Below are 22,994 nucleotides of genomic sequence, written 5' to 3' on the forward strand. Positions count from 1 at the left end.
CAGAGAAACTGAGCCAATAGTATGTATGTGTGTGTTATAAGAGATTGGCTCATGTGGATTTAGAGGCTGAGACGTTCCAAAATCTGCAGTGATCATGCTAGAGACCCATGAGAGCCAATGGTATAGTTCCAGTCCAAATCCAAGTCCAAAGGCCAAAGAAGACAGATATCTCAGCTCGAAGACAGTCAGGTAGAAACGAAGTTCTCTCTTTCTGTCTTTTTTGTTCTATTCAGGCTTCTAGTAGATTGGATGTGGCCCACCCATTGTAGTCAAGGCAATGTGCTCTGTTCAGTCCACTGGTATAAATGTTACTCACATCCAGAAACACTTTAACTGACATACCCAGAATATGTTCAGCCAAATATCTGGGCACTTTGTGGCCATTTCAAAGGCTACATAGAATTGCTCATCACAAGTCCTAATAGAATAGGCGATAGTCAGACTTAAGCACCGTATCATTACTACTGTCTATTTCATACATCATCTTGATATTAATGTAATTTTACTCTGTCACAATTTTCTTCCTTTATTAATGAGTAATTATGTCCTTTTAGTAATATTATTCTTACAATTAGAAAATTAAGCAGAAGAGGGAAATCTGGTCATCTTCTTCCCATCACAATGTAGCTGCTTTCTCCCATTACTATTCTCATCCTGAAGCTTCTGTTATTTCCAGAAAAAGAGTCAATTTCAGAGCATGCAAATAGATTTCGCTGGGGTTACACTGGTGAAACAGGTGAATTAAGCCTAGGACTGCCAAAAAAAAGTATCATCTTTGAAGTTCCAAAGAGAAGTGACCTGATCAAGGCTGTCAGACAGGAAAGCTGTTTTGTTTTGTTTTGTTTTGTTTTGTTTTTGTGGGCATTGGTCATGCTCCCCTCCAGAAGAGAGTCATGAACACAGTATTTATGTTTTAAAGACAAAAGACTTGGCTTCAAATAAGAGCTCTGCCGATTTTTAGCTTTCTCAAGTAACGCAACCTCTCTGAACTGCATTTTTCCTTTATAAAACTCTGGCAGGGTCATTGTGAAATTAAATGAGACTGTGTGTGAAACACCAAGTTGTTAGAGCTTGATTCTCAAATAGCATCAGGATGGATGGTGGTGAAACATGATATTTTAAAAGAACAGTGTTGAAGTGACTAAAGTAAGAAGACTTAGAACCTACTTTCTTCACTTTCTTTTTTTTTAACTCCTTTTTTTCTTACTTTTCTTTTTTCTTATCAGGATTATTTCTAATAATTCTCTTCCCTTAATTTTTCAAAGTAAGATTTTTTTTTCTTTGAGATGGTTTTTCAGAAGTTAGGAATGATGACATACCTCTGTGATTGAATGACTAAATATATTATGTGTCAAGAAAAGGAGAAAATTCATTTTGAATGAAACTCTTAAATACAAATCTCTAAAACATCTGTCTGTCTTCTAATTTATAGTAAGATATCTTTATAATGTTACAAGAACTCTAACCCAGGAGGGCACTGAAGATACATATGATCAAAACTCACAGAGTTGCCATCACAGAATCTTACTAGAAATGCATGATTTCAGATCACACTCCATATTTTTTAATCAAAATACATATTGAAAGAGGATCCTCCAAGTGGTTCATATTCTTGTTCAACTGTGAGAAGCATGGCTGCAGAACATTTTATTGATCAAGAATGTGCTTATGTAAAAGTCTCTTTCTCTGAGAATGTTTAAGGTGTGGCATTGCCTAGTACTTTAATATCTGACATTATGAATTCAAAAGAAACTGAAGATTCTTTGACAACTTGGTTCCTCCTATTTCTTCTTAAATGCAGATTCTTCTAAATTAGTCAAAGCTGTAGTGTGGAAGGGAAGAGAAATCTGAGCCAATGACACTGCACAGTTCAAGTAACCTTAGATCATTCTGGTGACTTTTTTTTCTTTCCCATTGATATGGTTTGGCTGTGTCCCCACCCAAATCTCACCTTGAATTGTAACTCCCACAATTCCCACATGTCATGAAAGGAAACTGGTGGGAAGTGATTGAATTATGGGGTGGATCTTTCCTGTGCTGTTCTTGTGATAGTGAATGAGTCTCATGAGATCTGATGGTTTTAAAAATGGGAGTTTCCCTGCATAAGCTCTCCCTTTGCCTGCTACCATCCATGAAAGACATGACTAGTTCCTCCTTGCTTCCGCCATGACTGTGAGGCCTCCCCAGCTATGTGGAAATGTAAGTCCATTAAACCTCTTTTTCTTTCCAGTTTCTGGTGTCTTTGTCAGCATCCTGAAAATGGACTAATACACCCATCTACCCTAATTTTTGTTCCAAACATCCCAGTTCCCAGGTGTACTTTCTAATAATAGATTTTCAATTAGTGGCTGTCACAGTAATGACTTTCCCCATTTTCTCATTGTGATTATTATTTGAAGACATGATCCTTTCTTAAGATAACATCGCATATAAGCAGACCTGGAAAATGTTCGAGAATTAGTCATATACATGTATATCTAGGAAGAAATCACATAGATCTTACCAGCTACACCTATCATACAAAATAACTTCATATTATGCCCTAAATTGAAATGATAGTTCAGCTAAATTTTATTTTGTTGGTCAAGTACAAAGATTACTCTAAAGATTTTTTTTTTAACCCTGATTTGCTTAACTTTGCTTCCAGGCCTACTTTCCATTGGAACCATTTAGCTGAGTAGTGAGCAGAGGTTAAGTAGCGCTCTTTAGATAAATTCCGATTACTATTTAGTTTAGAATGGCAGTGGTTTCAGGATGTCATGTCTATACTTTTATCTCTGGCTATCTTTTTAAAGTAATTGAAGAATGGCTAAAGGTAAATTATAACAATAGCCAAAAAATTGGGCTAGTTCAGGGTTTTTGCAATAATGTAGACAAATACTTCTAATAAAATGTTATATGACTTCTGATATTCTTATGTAATTGACTCTTGTGCTTTTCTAAACAATTATACCTGTCATTTTATTTTTTTATTATATAAAATATGTTCAGATGCATTTAAACTTGTCTAGCAAAATAGGGACATTAAAGAATAAGTTAGGCTGTAAAATTGTGCATTTTTTTAAATGTTCATTTTTTATTGGTACATTCTTTGGAAAGTTTACCAGAATGTAAGATTTTTTTTTTCTTTCTTACAGGCAAAATGCTCATACTGAAACATGTTCTATTTTATCTCATACTAGTCTGCAAGGGGAGCTTTGCAATGTGAGAAAGTCTAAGAAACTTATGAGCAGGGCTTGATTATTACAGGTATCACTTCAGTTAATTGTATCTAAGAGAACCCTGGATTGTCAGAACTACCTCTATTAGTGAATAGTTTAGTGGCAAGGGAAATCAGAATGTAGTTATTTAAATCCATATTTTTCTTACAAGAAAATAACTTTAATCTTGCAAAAAATCTATAAAAGAACAAAGTTTCAGGTTTCAAATCAAACTTAAAAGTCTACCTAATAATGACTCTTACCAAGTTACTGTATATCCTGTCATTTTTTATCTATCCAGTTTCATATGTGCATGTGTAAAAAAATACATAGCATGGTTTGTACTTTAAAAAAATTACAAAAGTGGTATCACATGCTTTTCATTATTTTCTATTTCATCCTTATGATATATGAATTTCTACACCACACACACACACACACACACACACACACACACACACACACAACATGAGCCTGAACAGTTCAAGTAGAAATTTCAGAATAAGTTTAAAATTGACAAAGGCTGAATACTTCTTTAGTGTTCATTAATTTTACACATATTTAGGAAAACATATAGTACTTGATTTAAAACAATAGGGATGAAAAGCTACATAATTAATATTTTAGCATAAAGTTAATTAAATAATTTTTAAAAAATATTTATGCTGTCAAATAACCTTTTATTAGTGGGCTATTTAAATTGCCATAGCTTATCCACAGAAAAATATTTAAACATAGTTATATTTTTGTATATTTTTCTGATTTTCATTTTCTTTCACTCTGTAACCCTATTCATAATAATTTTATATTGCTGCCTACTTTGTATAAAAATACATATATCCTCTGCACTCTAGGACTTATGCCATAATTTATAGAATTTAAGTATATTATAGTTTATTATTATGGCTCCCATCAGGGATTCCTTGGAATATTTTTATGGATTAATAAAAGGATTCTACATCAAGTTACCATCTGCTAACTTGTCAATTTTATCTTACCTATGCACAATGAAGTACTACAAGGCTTGTAAAATCTGCTCAATAATAGAATCAATTTAGGCCTAGAATAATTATGCTTTTTACATTTATTTTTTTAAATCATTGTCCATGGAAGTCAGTAATAGTGTTCACTCTCAGGGACTTGAAAGAAACACATAAAAAAAGTGAGTACAAGCATATCACACTGCTACATTTTTCCTTTCCTTTAGGTGCTCTATAACTGTTAAGTTTTCTTTCTTTCTATTTTTTTTTTTTTTTTTTTTTGGTGGATAGAATCTCACTCTGTGGCCAGGCCAGAGTGCAGTGGCACAATCTCGGCTCACTGCAATTTCCACCTTCTGGGTTCAAGTGATTCTTCTGCCTCAGCCTCCCAGGTAGCTGGGACTACAGGTGCCCACCACCATGCCCAGCCAATTTTTGTGTTTTTAGTGGAGACGAGGTTTTACCATATTGGCCAGGCTGGTCTCAAACCCCTGATCTGGTGATCTGCCCACCTCAGCCTCCCAAATTGCTGATTACAGCATGAGCCACTGCACCTGGCCTAAAGCTTCCTTATAGTTTCAGATATGGCTATTTAATATAGGTGAATTCAATATGGCATCTTAAGCTCCATTATGCAAACTTGATTGCTCCTCTACTAAAATGAAAATCTGTATCAATATTTTTGTTTAACATGCTAAAAATTATCACCAAATATTTTGTATTATAACCAAATACTTAGTTTTATATATGTGTGGATATCAACAAGAAAGTTTTGCAATACTTGTGTAAGTCAGACTTATTAGTTATCATAATAATCATTAGCAACTTATAAATTTACTGAAAATACAGTTTTGAGTAGTTATATTAGGAACATTCTTTTATGCTTCAGATTTTGCTTTTTTTCCATATATTGATCTAAGAAATATCTTGGTTATTATTTTCTTTTAGCATGACTATATTTTCTTGGTAATTTATAAAAAATACTGTTAATTCTTTACATCAAAGCATAAGCACAAACATTATCCAACTTAGATTATTTTTAAAAAAACAGATTATGCATGACATAGATGTAAGTAATGCTGTTTTTCTAAACTAATATTAGATTGGTATAGCAATGTAGCTTATTCATGAAATATATTGATATGTCTCTTAGATTTTTTTTTTAATTTTTATTTTAGATTTGGGGGAACAAGTGAAGGTTTGTTACATAGGTTAACTCATGTCACAGAGGTTTGTTGTGTAGATTATTTCATCACCTAGGGATTAAGCCCAGAACTCAATAGTTACCTTTTCTGCTCCTCTCCCTCCTCCCACCTTCCACCCTCAAGTACACCCCAGTGTATGTTGTTTTCTCCTTTGTGTTCCTAAGTTCTCATCATTTAGATCCCAAATATAAGTGAGAATATGCAGTATTTGGTTTTCTGTTCCTGTGTTAGTTTGCTAAGAATAATGGCCTCCAGCTCCATCCATTTTTTTCACAAAAGACATGGTCTTGTTTGTTTTTATGGCTGCATAGCATTTCATGGTGTATAAATACCATATTTTCTTTATCCAATCTGTCATCAGTGAGCATTTAGATTGATTCCATGTCTTTGTTGTTGTGAACAGTATTGCAATGAATATATGCATGCATCTTTATAACAGAACAAATATTTTTGGGGGTACATAACCAGTAATGGAATCCCTGAATCAGATGAAACTTCCATTCTGAGCTCTTTGAGGAATCACCATACTGCTTTCCACAATGGTTGAATTAATTTACACTCCCACCAACAGCATGTAAATGTTCCCTTTTCTCCACAACATCACCAGCATCTGTTACTTTTTCACTTATTAAAAATAGCTATTCTGACTGGTGTGAAATGGTATATCTTTGTGATTTTGATTTGCATTTCTCCGAGGATCAATCATATTGAACTTTTTCAATATGTTCGTTGGTTGCATGTATGTCTTCTTTTGGAAAGTGTCTGTTCTTATCCTTTGCCCATTTTTTAATGCTTCTTTTTTTTTCTTATAAAGTTCTCTAAGTTCTTTATAGATGCTGGATAGTAGACCTTTGTCAGATGCATAGTTTGCAAAAATTTTCTTCTATTTTGTAGGTTGTCTGTTTATTCTGTTATTAATTTCTTTGGCTCTACAGAATCTCTTAAGTTTACTTATATCCCAATTGTCAATTTTTGCTTTTGTTGCAATTGCTTTTGGTGTATTTTTTATGAAATCTCCCATTCCTATGTCCAGGATTGTATTGTTTAGGTTGTCTTCCAGGGATTTTATGCTTTTAGATTTTATGTTTAAGTTTTTTATCTATCTTGAGTTTATTTTTGTATATGGTCTAAGGAAGAATTTCAGCTTCAGTCTGCATATGGGTAGCCAGTTATCTCAGCAGCAGTTATTAAATAGGGAGTCTTTTCCTCATTGCTTGTTTTTTTCAGCTTTGTTGAAGCTCAGATGATCATAAGTGTGTGGTCTTATTTCTGGCCTCTCTATTCTGTTCCATTGGGCTATATGCCTGTTTTTACCAGTACCATGTCATTTTGGTTATTGTAGCCCTGTAGTATAGTTTGAAGTCATGTAATGTGATGTCTCTAGCTTTGTTTGTTTTGCTTAGGATTGCTTTGGCTGTTTGGGCACTTTTTTGGTTCCATATGAATTTTAAGATAGAATTTTCTAGTTTTGTGAAGAATGTCATTGGTGGTGTAATAGGAATAGCATTAAATATTTAAATTGCTTTGGGCAGTATGGCCATTTTAATAATATTGATTCTTCTTTCCTATCTATGAGCATGGGATGTTTTTCTATTTTGTGTGTTTTCTGATTTTTTTTTTTTAAACAGTGTTTTGCAATTTTCCTTGTAGACATCTTTCACTTCCCTGGTTACCTGTATTCCTAGGTATTTGATCCTTTTTGTGGCAATTGTGACTACGGTTGCCTTTCTGATTTGGATCCTAGCGTGGCTGCTGGCTGTTGGTATATAAAAATGCTCACAATTGTTTTGCATTGATTTTGTATGCTGTAACTTGGTTGAAGTTGTTTATCAGCTTAAGGAGCTCTTGGGATGAGGGTATGGGTTTTCTAGATATAGAATCATGTCACCTGCAAACAGAGAGATTGTGACCTCCTCTCTTCCTATTTGATGCCCTTTATTTGTCTATCTTGCTTGATTGCTCTGGCTAGGATTTCCAATGCTATGTTGAATAAGAGTGATGAGAGAGGATATTCTTGTCTTGTGCCACTTTTAAAGTGGCTTATCAACATAATTAGAAATGATGAAGGGAATGTTATTATTGACCCTACAGAAATAAAAATAACCATCAAAAACTACTATGAACATAAACTAGAAACCTAGAAAAGATCAACACATTTCTGGAGAAATACACCCTCCCAAGATTGAACCAGGAAGAAATTGATTTGCTGAACAGACCAATGCTGAGTTCCAAAACTGAATCAGTAATAAATAGCCTACCAAACAAAAGAAAAAAATAAGCCCAGGAGTTGATAGATTCACAGCTGAGTTCTACAAGATGTACAAAGAAGAGCCACTGTCATTCCAACAGAAACTATTCCAAAAAATTGAGAAAGAGGGAGTCCTCCTCAGCTCATTCTATGAGGTCAGCATTATCCTGATGCCAAAACCTGGCAGAGACACAACAAAAAAGAGAAAACTTCAAACCAATATTCTCAATGAACATTGATTTTAAAATTCTCAGCAGAATATTAATACTTGCAAAGAGAATCTAGCAGATCATCAGAAAGCAAACCTACTGTGATCAAGCCGGCTTTATTTTCAGAATGTAAGGTTAAGTTCAACATGTGCAAATCAATAAATCTGATTCATTGCATAAATAGAACTAAGAACAAAAACCACAAAATTATTTCAATAGATGTGGAAAAGGCTTATAAAATTACCCCTTCATGTAAACAACTCTTAATAAACTAGGTATTGAAGAAACATACCTTAAAATAATAAGAGTCATCTTTGACAGACCCACAGCCAACTGAATTGGTAAAAGCTGGAAGCGTTCCCCTTGAAAACTGGCCCTAGAACGTTTTGGAAAACTAACTAGCTTTTAATTTTAAAACACAGCTACACATAGTACTTTGTCCCCATCACTAAAAATTTAAGTAGTGTATGGGGTCTGTTGGGGGGATCTAGTGGAGGGATAGCAGGGGATGAGAAGGTTGGGGAGGGATAACATTGGAAGAAATGCCAGATACAGGTGACGGGGGGATGGAGGCAGCAAACCACAGGTACCTATGCAACAATCCTGCATGATCTACACATGTACCCCAGAACCTAAAGTACAATAAAAAAAACCCTATATTAAAACATTGTAAATTGTACTGTTTCTCTATTGTCTAAATAGAGAAAGGAATTAGTGGCATGCCAGCAAAATAGTTTTAGATCATAGCTATTGTTTTTAAATACATATTTTTGGAAATAAAGTTATAATTTAAAGATTTATTATGTTATACTAAAACTATAAATTATCCAGTATTTAGATGGTGAAAAATAAATAATGCTTAAAACTTGATCTGAAGTCATCCTCATTGGTAAAAAATAACTATAATTCAATCACTGAAGAATAAATAAGTATAGTTTAAAATTTGAAATGTTTTCAAATTTTATTTGTACATTTATGCAACTCTCAATGGGGGTGAAGTTTATCAAATAATTTGGTGAGGTACATGAAACAAAGCAATGCTATTATTGTTTTATTAAATTGATCTTTTGAGTTAATTACCATCAAACATGATCTCTTATTTTTAATGTAAAAAAATACTATAGCATGTAAACTCTGCATCTTTTTGCCACAACAGATCTGTCTTTTCAAAAAATTCCTATTTATACACCTTCATACATTCATGATTAACCTCTTTTTACTTCACATTGGGATAGCTTTTTCACATATCTAAATGTTTTTCCAAATATATCACAGAAACATTTGTCTGTTAAACTGTATTTATGTGTGTGTATATATTACAAGAGAGGGGTATAATGTATTCTTGCCATTACTTGTAGCAATGTTATCATCACATTTATATTCATTGCTGATGTGCACCACAGAAAACAGATCACCTAGAATAATCAGTAAGACACACCAAAGAGACCAGCTTTCAAACTGTCAACAAATCTCAAAGAACGAGAGAGCATCAAAATATCTGTTTTGTTAATGTGGAGGTCATTTCCTATAAAATTGAGGCAGCTTGATATAGAGGTGGCTTTACAGCTATATATGAACATGAAAATCAAGGAAGTTACTTTTCCCATTTTCTATTCCCTCTTGAAAGACAGCATGGTATTGTAATTGTTATAACAGGTATTATGGAATTTTGAGTTCAGGATTAAAACCAAAATTAGCTTCACTTCATGACTCTGTAATTTTTAACTCTAGGATAGCACTCCTCTGATTTCATTTTCCTTATTACAAAAATAGCATTTTTTTGTGTGTGTGCTGCAAATCAGGTGGTGTATGTGAAACTGCCTAATGAAGAATGCATTAGTTCACTGCTTCTCCAGCATTTTTCTAAATTAATACTTTATAGAGGATAGTAAAGACGATTTGGAATTTGTATCACAAAATGTTTACCAGGAGTTTGACATTTTTCTACATACTGTATTTTACACTGCAATATCTCTGATCAAGTTGATAGTTAAATGAATTTCTCTTTCTCTCTTTAGAATAAGTTTTTTTTTTTTCTGGAATCTTTGTGATAAACATACAACATATTATTTAATTTGCCTACTCTAAACCAGATGCTGTTTTTACTCTCATTTATCCAATGCTAAAACTAACACTAGACAAAAAACATTTCAAATTTCACACAGACAATAAGTGGTGGAGACCCAATTTTAAGAAACATGTTTTTCTGATTTCAGATATAAATATACAGCATATGGGACTGAGAAAATATTCTTACACTTTTTGTAAAGGTATAAAATATAATGAGAATGTTCATATCGACCTGCCAGAAATTTTTACTTCTTTGTGACCCATGAAACTAGTCCTTCACATTTTGCTTCTATTCACCAATTACAGTCACCCATTCTTGCATTGCGTCTATCTCAATAATGATGAGGTTACAGTGCTTGAAATTTCGAAAAGAAAACTAGTAATGTCCTTCTGAGTCCTAGGATTTCATCAGTTCTGATTTTCTGTCTTTACTTTTCTTCAGACTTTTATTTGCCTCAGTCACTTTGTCAGCCTGCTGATGCTATTAATATCTAGCTAATGATTCTTTCTTTGAAAAATAAAAATCTGAGCAGAGTGCAGAGGCTCACGCCTGTAATCCCAGCAGTTTGGGAGGCTGAGGCGGGTGGATCACCAGGTCAGGAGTTCGAGACTGGCTTGACCAACATAGGGAAACCCTGTCTCTACTAAAAAATACAAAATTACCTGGGCGTGGTGATGCATGCCTTGAAATCCCAACTACTTGGGAGGCTGAGGCAGGAGAATCACTTGAACCCAGGAGGCGGAGGTTACCATGAGCCGAGATTGTGTCATTATACTCCAGCCTGGACAACAAGAGTGAAACTCTGCCTCAAAAAATAAAAATAAAAACAAAATCCGAGTACTTGTGAGTGCCCCACATGCATGTGACACAAATCACATTGGTCTAATGAACATAACGTCAGATGTAAAACCTACTGTTCATCACATCCCATTTTGCTTTCCAGAAATTATTACTATTACTCTTGTTGTTTATAGTAATGAGAACAACTTCTGACTTAGGTAATGTATCTCTCTCTTTTAACAATTAAAGAATTAACCATAAAATGCATGAAGTAGTATGATGACAAATTCTCGTCTATTTCATTTTAATTTTTTTTTTTTTAGTTTTTGTAGGTTTTTGGGGAACAGGTGGTATTTGGTTACGTGAGTAACCTGATGATAGAGTGAATTTTTCTTGATATGATATGTAGAGTTTCAAATAGCAGTTTATGAAACAAGGAAAAAGACAAATGTAAATGGCTCAGCAATTATTGTCAAAATATACAAGTAAAAAGTAACTAGGTAAACAAGTTATTCAAGGGCAAAGTAAGATGAATGGCCAAAATCTAGACAAATAATCAGAATTCAATTTCTTCTTTTAAAAGCACGAACTTGTGATTTTCTCTTTATTTAAGTGTATGTTCTTGAAACATTTTTGAAAGGAGTATTGTCAAGTCCCTCTTCTTAAGTTTTGTGAAAATGCTATAAAGGGAAGGAAAGGGGAAAGGAGCAAAGAGACACCTAAGCAGCATAGCTAGGTGACAAAGTAAGATCAGTCTTATGTCCCACTGAATTGAGTTTGATACTATAATGTTATCCTTGTGGGTTTTTTTTTTCCTGTCAATAGAGTAGACTATGGAAGGTAATCAAGGTAAATAAGTACAACAGACAATTGTATACTACTCATAGTTTTTCATCTTCATAAAATACTAAAATATCCTGTATGGTGATTACTCCTTTCTCATGTTCTTTTTATAACAGACATTCTCCATATTTTTGTTTTGTGTTATATTGTTTTGTGTATGTTTGCTCTTCTGGCTCTGTCTTAGGTGATATTTGGAGAGCAAATGAGAAAAGATAATTTTGTTGTCTAATATGTTAATGAAAAACTCTGATATCTGATCATTTCCCTAAGTTGTGATCATCCATCTTGTCTTATTATCTATTTTTTTCTTGTATTTCTAAAATATTTACAACTTATTTGTTGCTAAGTATTAGAATTACTTTTCTGTGACTTTAACACAATTATAATTCTTTGTTATTTTTTACTGGACATTTTACTCTTTTAATTGTTTTGCTGATTTCCATAAATCCATATCCATCTTAATGCCAATTCCTCAGTTCTTCCTTGGTCAAAATTGTTAGATATCTTAGATTCTGTTGTGTATTTCCCTTACTTATTCTGATGACATATCTTGATATCAGAACTGTGCTAACTCTCATAATCCAAGGGCTGACAAACTGAAGAAAAACAAAAGACCATAATACTCTGTCAGATGAATATAACTCAATTACTGCTCCAATTGGTGAAACAAAATTTAAAAAGCATTTTAATGATTCATACATTGTAAACATATTTTGAATTAATATAAAGTAATTTTCCTGTAACCAAGTTTATGAACTGCCTGGTCACATGATTAACTGTAAAGCAAAGTCATTTAATAATTGAAGAAAGTTATTGCAGAATGCGACATGCATGAATCACTTTCTTACAATAAGACTTGGAATGTAGCCTATAGTTAAAGGCACACTCAAATTTATTTTTAAAATCATAAATGCAGTTACATTAATATACAGCTTCTTAAACTATTTAGTAGTGACCTGATCAAGATAAATTAGGTCATTTTCTGGGAACTAATATTATACTGTTCATTGAGCACATTACAAATTTTATTGGATTAAATGAAGTAATACCAACAGTTTCACCCTTTAATGTATTTATAATGCAAGTGAGAGATTCAAATCGTACAACATAACTTAACATATATTTTATTTTGCACCCTTCCATATGCCAAGAACTACTGTAGGTAATAGCGGTGATAGAATGATGCATAGAATATTGTCTTGACCTCCAGGAAAGGGAATTAGAGTGTTGTAGGAGATACACACACATAAGTGACTATAATACAGCAGCCTGTGATAAATAATGCAGTAGAAAATTGCAGTATAAAAAATAATATTTTGGCTAAAACATAGAGTGAGCAAAGAAAGACAATATATTGTATCCTGACATGAGGCTGAAATTGTATCCAGTAACCAAAGAAACTGCAGAATCTGACTCTAGAAATACAACCCAGAGACTGTCTAAGGAACTGGGCTGGCCTAAGTTTAAATAGGAATTTGTTGTAACGTACTGGAACGTCTCACAGAACTCAGCAACAGAAATCCTAGTAGGTCTCAACAGAGTTGGAATCATGTATTCTTATGTCAACAGATCTCTTGTTCCCTCTGGTATCTGCTATCTCTTTGTAAGAATGCTAATCAAATGTATTATCTTTTTAAAAATTAGCCTTTTCCTTTGTGTTTCACCTTGATGGACTCTTATTTTTAAATGTTAGAATTTCAACTACGATTACAAATACAGGTCTTATTCTCTAGTTCTGTTTTTCAGCATTTCTAGGAAAACGCTAATTGGCACAACTTGACCAATTCTGTGAGCTGAAGAGGGGTTGTAGATTTGCTCTATTAGCGATATGAGAACCAACTGCAATCAAGTAGTTGGTAGGAAGAGGGCATTTTCTAGAATTTAAATGCTTGAGGGATCCTACAGGTGTACTTTAGAAGATTAATAAGTCTGCTTAATAATTCTCAAAATGGTTAGCTCTCAGTTTTGTATTTGAGGGATTACTTAGAAGTCAGTTTTTAATCAGAATTTATAAATCTGTGAATATAAATAGCTAACAAGTATCACAAAGTTATGGAGCCAAGCCTAAACTCCAGTGATAAGGCCTGGCAAAAATAAATAAACACGACAGGACCCAAGCCACTGCATCATTTTCAAAGCCACCTTTTCATTGGAAAGGGAAAAGAAACCTGGGAAAGTAATTGAAAAGAATTATCTAAATGTGGAGAGAGACAATTCTTTGAACATGGATATAGTTTGAATATTTGTTCCTCCCCAAATTTCATATTCAAATGCATTCTTCAATGTTGGAGGTGGGGCCTGGTGGGAGGTGTTTTGATCATGGGGGTGGATCCCGCATGGCTTTGTGCTATCTTTGTGATAGTGAGTTCTAGCAAGATCTGGTCATTTAAAAGTATGTGGCGTCTCCTATCCCCTACACTCTGTCACTTGCTCCTGCGTTTGCCATGTGATGTGCCTGTTCCCCCTTCTTCATCCACCATGATTATAAGCTTCCTGAGGCCTCCCTAGAAGCCAAGCAGATGCCAGCACACTGCATTCTGTAAAGTCTGCAGAATTATCAGCCAATTAAACACCTTTTCTTTAACTATCCAGTCTCAAATATTTCTTTATAGCAATGCGAGAATGGCCTAATACAAGTACCATATAAAATCATGCTAATTTTCTATTTATTGGACTCTTATTCTTCATAGCACAATTCTTTTAGAATAGACAGGAGAGTATAAATAGAAGCTCCCTGTCTTCTATATCTTGCCTTCTACAATTAGAAATAATAATACTAATAAAGTCATTTAATTGGAGATGACATTTAAGCTCTTTAATCTTTAGTTTTTCATCTGTAAAACTGAGAATAAATGAGGCCATTTGTGAAAATCACTTGGCACAATACATGCCATAAAGTAGTTGCTCAATAAATATTACTTGCTGCCAGTGTAATATCCAGATTTCTATTGAGGCAAGTCATTATTTTCCATTATCTCTCTAGATATATAACAGATTTGAATATCTTTCATATGCTTATAATTTCCAAGTCTGTAATTCAAACCATACCTTCCTATTAATGACTACTAGATGTGTAGTGCAGACATCAGCATCCCCTACTTTACAATATTTATATTTCTAGAAAGAATTGGTAGTCCAATAAACAGGAGGAGTTCAGCCATTCACTAACTCAAATTTTGCTAGTATAATGTGTCATGTAATTCATTCATCATCCATTTAGTCTTTCATCCATTTAACAATTACTGATTTAGGAAATGTATTTGTATGCTGCTGATTTAATAAATGACAGATGCAATACTAAGCACCACAGATATACTTCCTGCCTTTATGGCATTTACAATGTTTATCAACAGCAGCCTAGAATCAGGACATTGATAAGTGTAACATGTAACAGAATGTTTAGAAGGACATCAGTTCTTCCAATATTGCAGCTAATAAACAGAAATAGAATTTATAATCTCAAATGAACACATTTTAGTTCATATAGCTGCTAATGACCAGTAGTCATATGGAATTATGCCAGAACAAAATACCTTAAATATTCTAACAGAAGTAATAAAAGGAGATTAATATGATTTCTTCTACTATATCAAGTGGAAGATTCTCCTAGGGAACCACTCATACTTATGGGTGGTGCTTATAAGACAAGTGAGTGATACAATATTCACCAGATGTATGTTTATTCAACAACAAAATCTACTCTTGTGCTGTAATCAGTATAAAGTTTGGTGAGAGTGTTCTTAAGAGAGATTTCTCTCAGTCTAAGATGATGGGATAGTAAGCTTGTGACTTCCTTTTCCACACAACTGTCTAAAAGAGTAGATGCTTGATATGTGTCCCATTAATTTTGCAGTTATACTTTATCACAGACTTTGTAGCCAACACTGGTTAAGAAGACATCTAAAAGTAAGAGTGATATAGTTTGGATGTTTGTCTCCTTCAAATCTGATGATGAAATATAATCCCCATTAATGGAGGTGGGGCCTGGTGGGAGATGTTTAAGTCCTAGGGCAGATTCTTCATGAATGGCTTAGTGCTGTTCTCACCATAGTGAGTTCTCAGGAGACCTGGTTGTTTAAAAGTATGTGAACTGTCCCCTGTCCTCTTGCTCCCACATCATCGGGTGATGTGCCCTTCACCTTCTGCTATGATTATAAGCTTCCTTAAGCTTCACCAGAAGCAGATGCCAGTACCACATGTCTTGTACACCCTGCAAAATCTTAAGCAAATTAAACCTCTTTTCTTATAAATTAATCAGTCTCAGGTATTGCTTTGTAGTAACACAAACAGACTAACACAAAGAAGTTTTTGGGTGCACTGCTACCATAAGTGTTTGACAGGACCCTGAGGTGATGTGCCTTAAAAACACCCTTACATCATTCCACACCACAAATCGTGGTTCTTTTTTTTATTAATATTTTCAATTCCAGTTTAATGTTGTAGGAATTTCTTTTCTTTTTCTTTTTTTTTAATGTAAACTCACATTTTATTTTTTATAAATTTAAAAAAAAATTTTTTTTTTTTGAGACGGAGTTTCACTCTTGTTACCCAGGCTGGAGTGCAATGGCGCTATCTCAGCTCACCGCAACCTCCGCCTCCTGGGTTCAGGCAATTCTCCTGCCTCAGCCTCCTGAGTAGCTGGGATTACAGGCACCTGCCACCATGCCCAGCTAATGTTTTGTATTTTTAGTAGAGACGGGGTTTCACCATGTTGACCAGGATGGTCTCGATCTCTTGACCTCGTGATCCACCCGCCTCGGCCTCCCAAAGTGCTGGGATTACAGGCTTGAGCCACCGTGCTTGACAAAAAAAATTTTATTATTATGCTTTACGTTTTGAGATACATGTGCAGAATGTGCAGGTTTGTTACATAGCCATACACATGTCGTGGTAGTTTGCTTCACCCATCAATCCATGAGACAGCATTTTTGAAAACTCTTTCTGTTCCCATAACTCTAGTGACTACGCAAGTAAATTAGCAGGGTTTGAGCCGTGAGGAATACCTAGGCAAAGTGAAAGGAAGCAAATGGATTATTGAAAACATTGAGATAAGAGATGATTGGGACATGGTTAGAGTGGCAGCAATTGGTATGAAAAACAATTAGTGGACTTGAGATGTATTTTGAGCTGTATCCAGAATTTGCTGGTGGGCTGGATGTGTACAGGGAGGTTTCAAGTATGACTACTGAATTTTTGGCTCAAACAGCTGATAAGACAGTAGTGATAATTTTAGAACAAGGAGCATTTGCAGATTAATAAACCTAGGTAGAGGAGTCATTTGTTCCATTAAGTTCTTGTTAAATTTTAACAAGTAGATACATAAATATAAAACAGGCAGTTAATAGAGTTTTGGAGTCTAGAGGGCAGGTGGAATATTTGAACTTCAAGGAGAGACAGGATCATTCTTCCATTTAACAGGAGAAAAGACCAAGCTCATGGTACAGGCACAGATGGCTTTGAGATTTGGGGGTAAGAACTTGAGCTCCTCCTTGAATAGTTTCATTTTCTCAAACAGTCTTGACATAAGACCTGTGGCTGAGAAGGCAGATGTACAGGAGTTGGATGTTAAGGAAAATGGTAAAAGTGTAAATTAGTCTCCAGAGTGAAAAGGGGACCGGGGGGACATGTTAGATTTCTATGCAATATCAGGTTTCTATGAAGTCTGTGGTAATGAGTTTTATTTATTTATTTATTTATTTATTTATTTATTTTCCCCATTTATTTATTTTATTGCATTTTAGGTTTGGGGGTATATGTGAAGAACATGCAAAATTGTTGCATAGGTACACATGTGGCAGTGTGATTTGCTGCCTTCCTCCCCATCACCTACATCTGGCTCCCCTTGCTATCTATCCCCAGCTCCACACCCCCCACTGTCCCTCCCCTATTTCCCCCCAACTGACCCCAGTGTGTAGTGCTACCCTCCCTGTGTCCATGTGTTCTCATTGTTCAACACCCGCCTATGAGTGAGAACATGTGGTGTTTGATCTTCTGCTCTTCTGTCAGTTTGCTGAGAATGATGGTTTCCAGGTTCATCCATGTCCCTACAAAGGACCCAAACTCATCGTTTTTGATGGCTGCATAATATTCCATGGTGTATATGTGCCACATTTTCCCTATCCAGTCTATCGTCGATGGGCATTTGGGTTGGTTCCAGGTCTTTGCTATTGTAAACTGTGCTGCAATGAACATACCTGTGCGTGTGTCCTTATAGTAGAACGATTTGTAATCCTTTGGATATATACCCAGTAATGGGATTGCTGGGTCAAATGGAATTTCTATTTCTAGGTCCTAGAGGAATGGCCACACTGTCTTCCACAATGGTTGAACTAATTTACACACCCACAAACAGTGCAAAAGTGTTCCTATTTCTCCACATCCTCTCCAGCATCTGTTGTCTCCAGATTTTTTAATGATCGCCATTCTAACTGGCGTGAGATGGTATCTCAAGTTGTTTTGATTTGCATTTCTCTGATGACCAGTGATGATGAGCATTCTTTCATATGTTTGTTGGCCCCATGTATGTCTTCTTTTGTAAAGTGTCTATTCATATCCTTTGCCCACTTTTGAATGGGCTTGTTAGTTTTTTTCTTGTGAATCTGTTTTAGTTCTTTGTAAATTCTGGATATCAGCCCTTTGTCCGATCGGTAAACTGTAAAAATTTTTTCCCATTCTGTTGGTTGCCAATTCACTCTAATGACTGTTTCTTTTGCTGTGCAGAAGCTGTGGAGTTTGATTAGGTCCCATTTGTCTATTTTGGCTTTTGTTGTCAATGCTTTTGGTGTTTTGGTCATGAAGTCCTTGCCTACACCTATGTCCTGAATGGTTTTGCCTAGATTTTCTTCTAGGGTTTTTATGGTGTTAGGTCTTATGTTTAAGCCTTTAATCCATCTGGAGTTAATTTTAGTGTAAGGTGTCAGGAAGGGGTCCAGTTTCTACTTTCTGCACATGGCTAGCCAGCTTTCCCAACACCATTTATTGAACAGGGAATCCTTTCCCCATTGCTTGTTTTTGTCTGGTTTGTCAAAGATCAGATGGTTGTAGATATGTTGTGTTGCCTCCGAGACATCTGTTCTGTTTCATTGGTCTATATCTCTGTTTTGGTACCAGTACCATGCTGTGTTGATTACTGTAGCCTTGTAGTATAGTTTGAAGTCCGGTAGTGTGATGCCTCCCGCTTTGTTCTTTTTGCTTAGAATTGACTTGGCTATGCGGGCTCTCTTTTGGTTCCATATGAAGTTTAAGGTGATTTTTTCCAGTTCTGCGAAGAAGGTCATTGGTAGATTGATGGGGATAGCATTGAATCTGTGAATTACTTTGGGCAGTATGGCCATTTTCACAATATTGATTCTTCCTAACCATGAACATGGAATGTTTCTCCATCTGTTTGTGTCCTCTCTTATTTCGTTGAGCAGTGGCTTGTAGTTCTCCTTGAAGAGGTCCTTTACGTTCCTTGTTAGTTGTATTCCTAGGTATTTTATTCTCTTTGTGGCAATTGTGAATGGAAGTTTGTTCTTGATTTGGCTCTCTTTAAGTCTGTTATTGGTGTATACGAATGCATGTGATTTTTGCACATTGATTTTGTATCCTGAGACTTTGCTGAACTTGCTTATCAGTTTCAGGAGGTTTGGGACTGAGATGATGGGGTCTTCTAGATATACAATCATGTTATCTGCAAATAGAGACAATTTGACTTCTTCCTTTCCTATTTGAATGCCCTTTATTTCTTTTTCTTGCCCGATTGCTCTGGCTAGAACTTCTAATACTATATTGAATAGCAGTGGTGAGAGAGGGGGGCATCCTTGTCTGGTGCCACATTTCAAGGGGAATGCTTCCAGTTTTTGCCCATTCAGTATGATATTGGCTGTTGGTTTCTCATAAATAGCTTTTATTATTTTGAGATACGTTCCGTCAATACCTAGCTTTTTGAGGGTTTTTATCATAAAGGGCTGTTGAATTTTGTCAAATGCCTTCTCTGCATCAATTGAGATAATCATGTGGTTTTTGTCTTTGGTTCTCTTTATGTGGTGAATTACGTTTATAGACTTGCGTATATTGAACCAGCCTTGCATCCCTGGAATGAAGCCTACTTGATCATGGTGGATAAGGTTTTTGATGTGCTGTTGCAATCAGCTTGTCAGTATTTTATTGAAGATTTTTGCATCTATGTTCATCATGGATATTGGCCTGAAGTTTTCTTTTCTTGTTGAGTCTCTGCCGGGTTTTGGAATCAGGATGATGTTGGTCTCATAAAATGATTTGGGAAGGATTCCCTCTTTTTGGATTGCTTGGAATATTTTCAGAAGGAATGGTACCAGCTCCTCTTTGTATGTCTGGTAGAATTAGGCTGTGAACCCGTCTGGACCTGGGCTTTTTTGGGGCGGTAAGCTCTTAATTGCTGCCTCAACTTCAAACCTTGTTATGGGTCTGTTCAGGGTTTCGGCTTCTTCCTGGTTTAGGCTTGGAAGGAGGCAAGTGTCCAGGAATTTATCCATTTCTTCCAGGTTTACTAGTTTATGTGCATAGAGTTGTTTGTAATAATCTCTGATGATGGTTTGAATTTCTGTGGAATCTGTGGTGATATCCCCTTTATCGTTTTTTATTGCATCAATTTGGTTATTCTCTCTTTTCTTTTTTATTAATCTGGCTAGTGGTCTGTCTATTTTGTTGATCTTTTCAAAAAACCAGCTCCTGGATTTATTGATTTTTTGAAGGGTTTTTTGTGTCTCTATCTCCTTCAGTTCTGCTCTGATCTTAGCTATTTCTTGTCTTCTGCTAGACTTTGAGTTTTTTTGATCTTGTTCCTCTAGCTCTTTCAGTTTTGACGATAGGGTGTCAATTTTTGATCTCTCCTTGCTTCTCATGTGGGCACTTATTGCTATATATTTTCCTCTAGAGACTGCTTTAAATGTGTCCCAGACATTCTGGTATGTTGCATCTTCATTCTCGCTGGTTTCGAAGAACATCTTTATTTCTGCCTTCATTTCATTGTTTATCCAGTCAACATTCAAGAGCAAGTTGTTCAGTTTCCATGAAGCTGTGCGGTTCTGGGTTAGTTTTTGAATTCTGAGTTCTAACTTGATTGCACTGTGGTCTGAGAGACTGTTTGTTATGATTTCCGTTCTTTTGCATTTGCTGAGGAGTGATTTACTCCCAATTATGTGGTCAATTTTAGAGTAGGTGTGATGTGGTGCTGAGAAGAATGTATATTCTGTGGATTTGGGGTGGAGAGTTCTGTAAATGTCTATTAGGTTTGCTTGGTCCAGGTCTGAGTTCAAGTCCTGGATATCCTTGTTAATTTTCTGTCTGGTTGATCTGTCTAATGTTGACAATGGGGTGTTAAAGTCTCCCACTATTATTGTGTGGGAGTCTAAGTCTCTTTGTAAGTCATTAAGAACTTGCCTTATGTATCTGGGTGCTCCTGTATTGGGTGCGTATATATTTAGGATCATTAGTTCTTCTTGTTGCATTGATCCTTTTACCATTATGTAATGTCCTTCTTTGTCTCTTTTGATCTTTGTTGCTTTAAAGTCTAATTTATCAGAGATGAGAATTGCAACTCTTGCTTTTTTTGCTCTCCAGTTGCTTGGTAAATCTTCCTCCATCCCTTTATTTTGAGCCTTTGTGTAGCCTTGCATGTGAGATGGGTTTCCTGGATACAGCACACCAATGGGCTTTGGCTTTTTATGCAATTTGCCAGTCTGTGTCTTTTGATTGGGGCATTTAGTCCATTTACATTTAGGGTTAATATTGTTATGTGCAAATTTCATACTGCCATTTTGGTGCTAGCCGGGTGTTTTGCCCTTTAGTTGAGCGGGTACTTGTTGTTCCTTTATATGTGTAAAGCCTCTTTCAGGAGCTCTCATAGAGCTGGCCTGGTGGTGACAAAATCTCTGAGTAATTGCATGTTCCCAAAGGATTTTATTTTTCCTTTACTTATGAAGCTTAGTTTGGCTGGATAGGAGATTCTGGGTTGAAAGTTCTTTTCTTTAAGGATTTTGAATATTGGCCCCCAACTCTCTTCTGGCTTGTAGGGTTTCTGCTGAGAGATCTGCTGTGAGTCTGATGGGCTTCCCTTTGTGCTTAACCTGACCTTTCTCTCTGGCTGCCCTTAGTATTTTCTCCTTCATTTCCACCCTGGTGAATCTGACGATTATGTGCCTTGTGGTTGCTCTTCTTGAGGAACAGCTTTGTGGTGTTCTCTGTATTTCCTGGACTTGAATGTTTGCCTGCCTTGCTAGGTTGGGGAAGTTTTCCTGGATAATATCCTGAAGAGTATTTTCCAGCTTGGATTCATTCTCTTTGTCACATTCAGGTACGCCTATCAAAGGTAGATTAGGTCTTTTCACATAGTCCCACATTTCTTGGAGATTTTGTTCATTCCTTTTTACCCTTTTTTCTCCAGTCTTGCTTTCCCGTTTTATTTCATTGAGTTGATCTTCGACCTCTGATATCCTTTCTTCTGCTTGGTCAATTCGGCTGTTGATACTTGTGCATGCTTCACGAAGTTCTCGTGTTGCGTTTTTCAGCTCCATCAATTCACTTATATTCCTTTCTATTTTGTCCATTCTCGTTAGGATTTCATCAAATCTTTTTTCAAGGTTCTTAGTTTCTTTGCATTTGGTTAGAACATGTCCTTTAAGTTCACAGAAGTTTCTTACTACCCACCTTCTGAAGTCTGATTCTGTCATTTCATCACACTCGTTCTCCATCCAACCTTGTTCCCTTGCTGGTGAGGAGTTGTGATCCCTTGTAGGAGGAGAGGTGTTCTGGTTTCGGGTGTTTTCATTGTTTTTGCACTGGTTTCTTCCCATCTTTAAGGATTTATCCACCTGTCGACTTTGTAGTTGCTGGCTTTCAGATTGGGTCTCAAATCTTTCAGATTGACGTTCTGTTTGTTGATCATGAGGTTATCTCTGTTTCTTGGTTTTCCCTCTGACAGTCTGGCCCCTCTGCTGTAGGTCTGACTCCAGGCCCTGCTTGCCTGGGGTTCACCTGCAGCAGCTGCTGAACAGTAAGGGTTGTTACCAGTTTTCTTCTTCTGCTATCTTTGTCCCAGAAGGATACCCGCCTAGTGTCAATGTGATCTCTCCTTTATGAGGTGTCTCTTTGGATATATAGGGGTCAGGGACCCCTTGAGGACCTGCTTGAGGAGATGGTCTCTTCTTTATAGGAGCTCAAATGGTGAGCTGTGAGCTCTGTTGTTCATTCAGAGCTGCTGGGCAAGTACGTTTAGGTCTGCTGCAGCAGAATTCATTAACTGCTTTTTGTTCCCAGGTGCTCTGTCCCAGGGATTTAGGGCTTTATGAGTTTCTGTTATGCTGCTGCCTTCTCTCTCTCTCTTTTTTTTTTTTTCCTTCAGAGCGGCCCTGCCCAGCAAAGAGGCAGCCTAGTCACTGTCTGCCTGTAGAGGCTTTGCTGAGCTGCTGTGGGCTCCACCCACGGTGCTGCTGAGTGA

The sequence above is a fragment of the Sapajus apella genome, unplaced genomic scaffold, assembly GCF_009761245.1.
Source record: "Sapajus apella isolate SASKATOON/1434 unplaced genomic scaffold, GSC_monkey_1.0 scaffold9, whole genome shotgun sequence".
Classification (NCBI taxonomy): domain Eukaryota; kingdom Metazoa; phylum Chordata; class Mammalia; order Primates; family Cebidae; genus Sapajus; species Sapajus apella.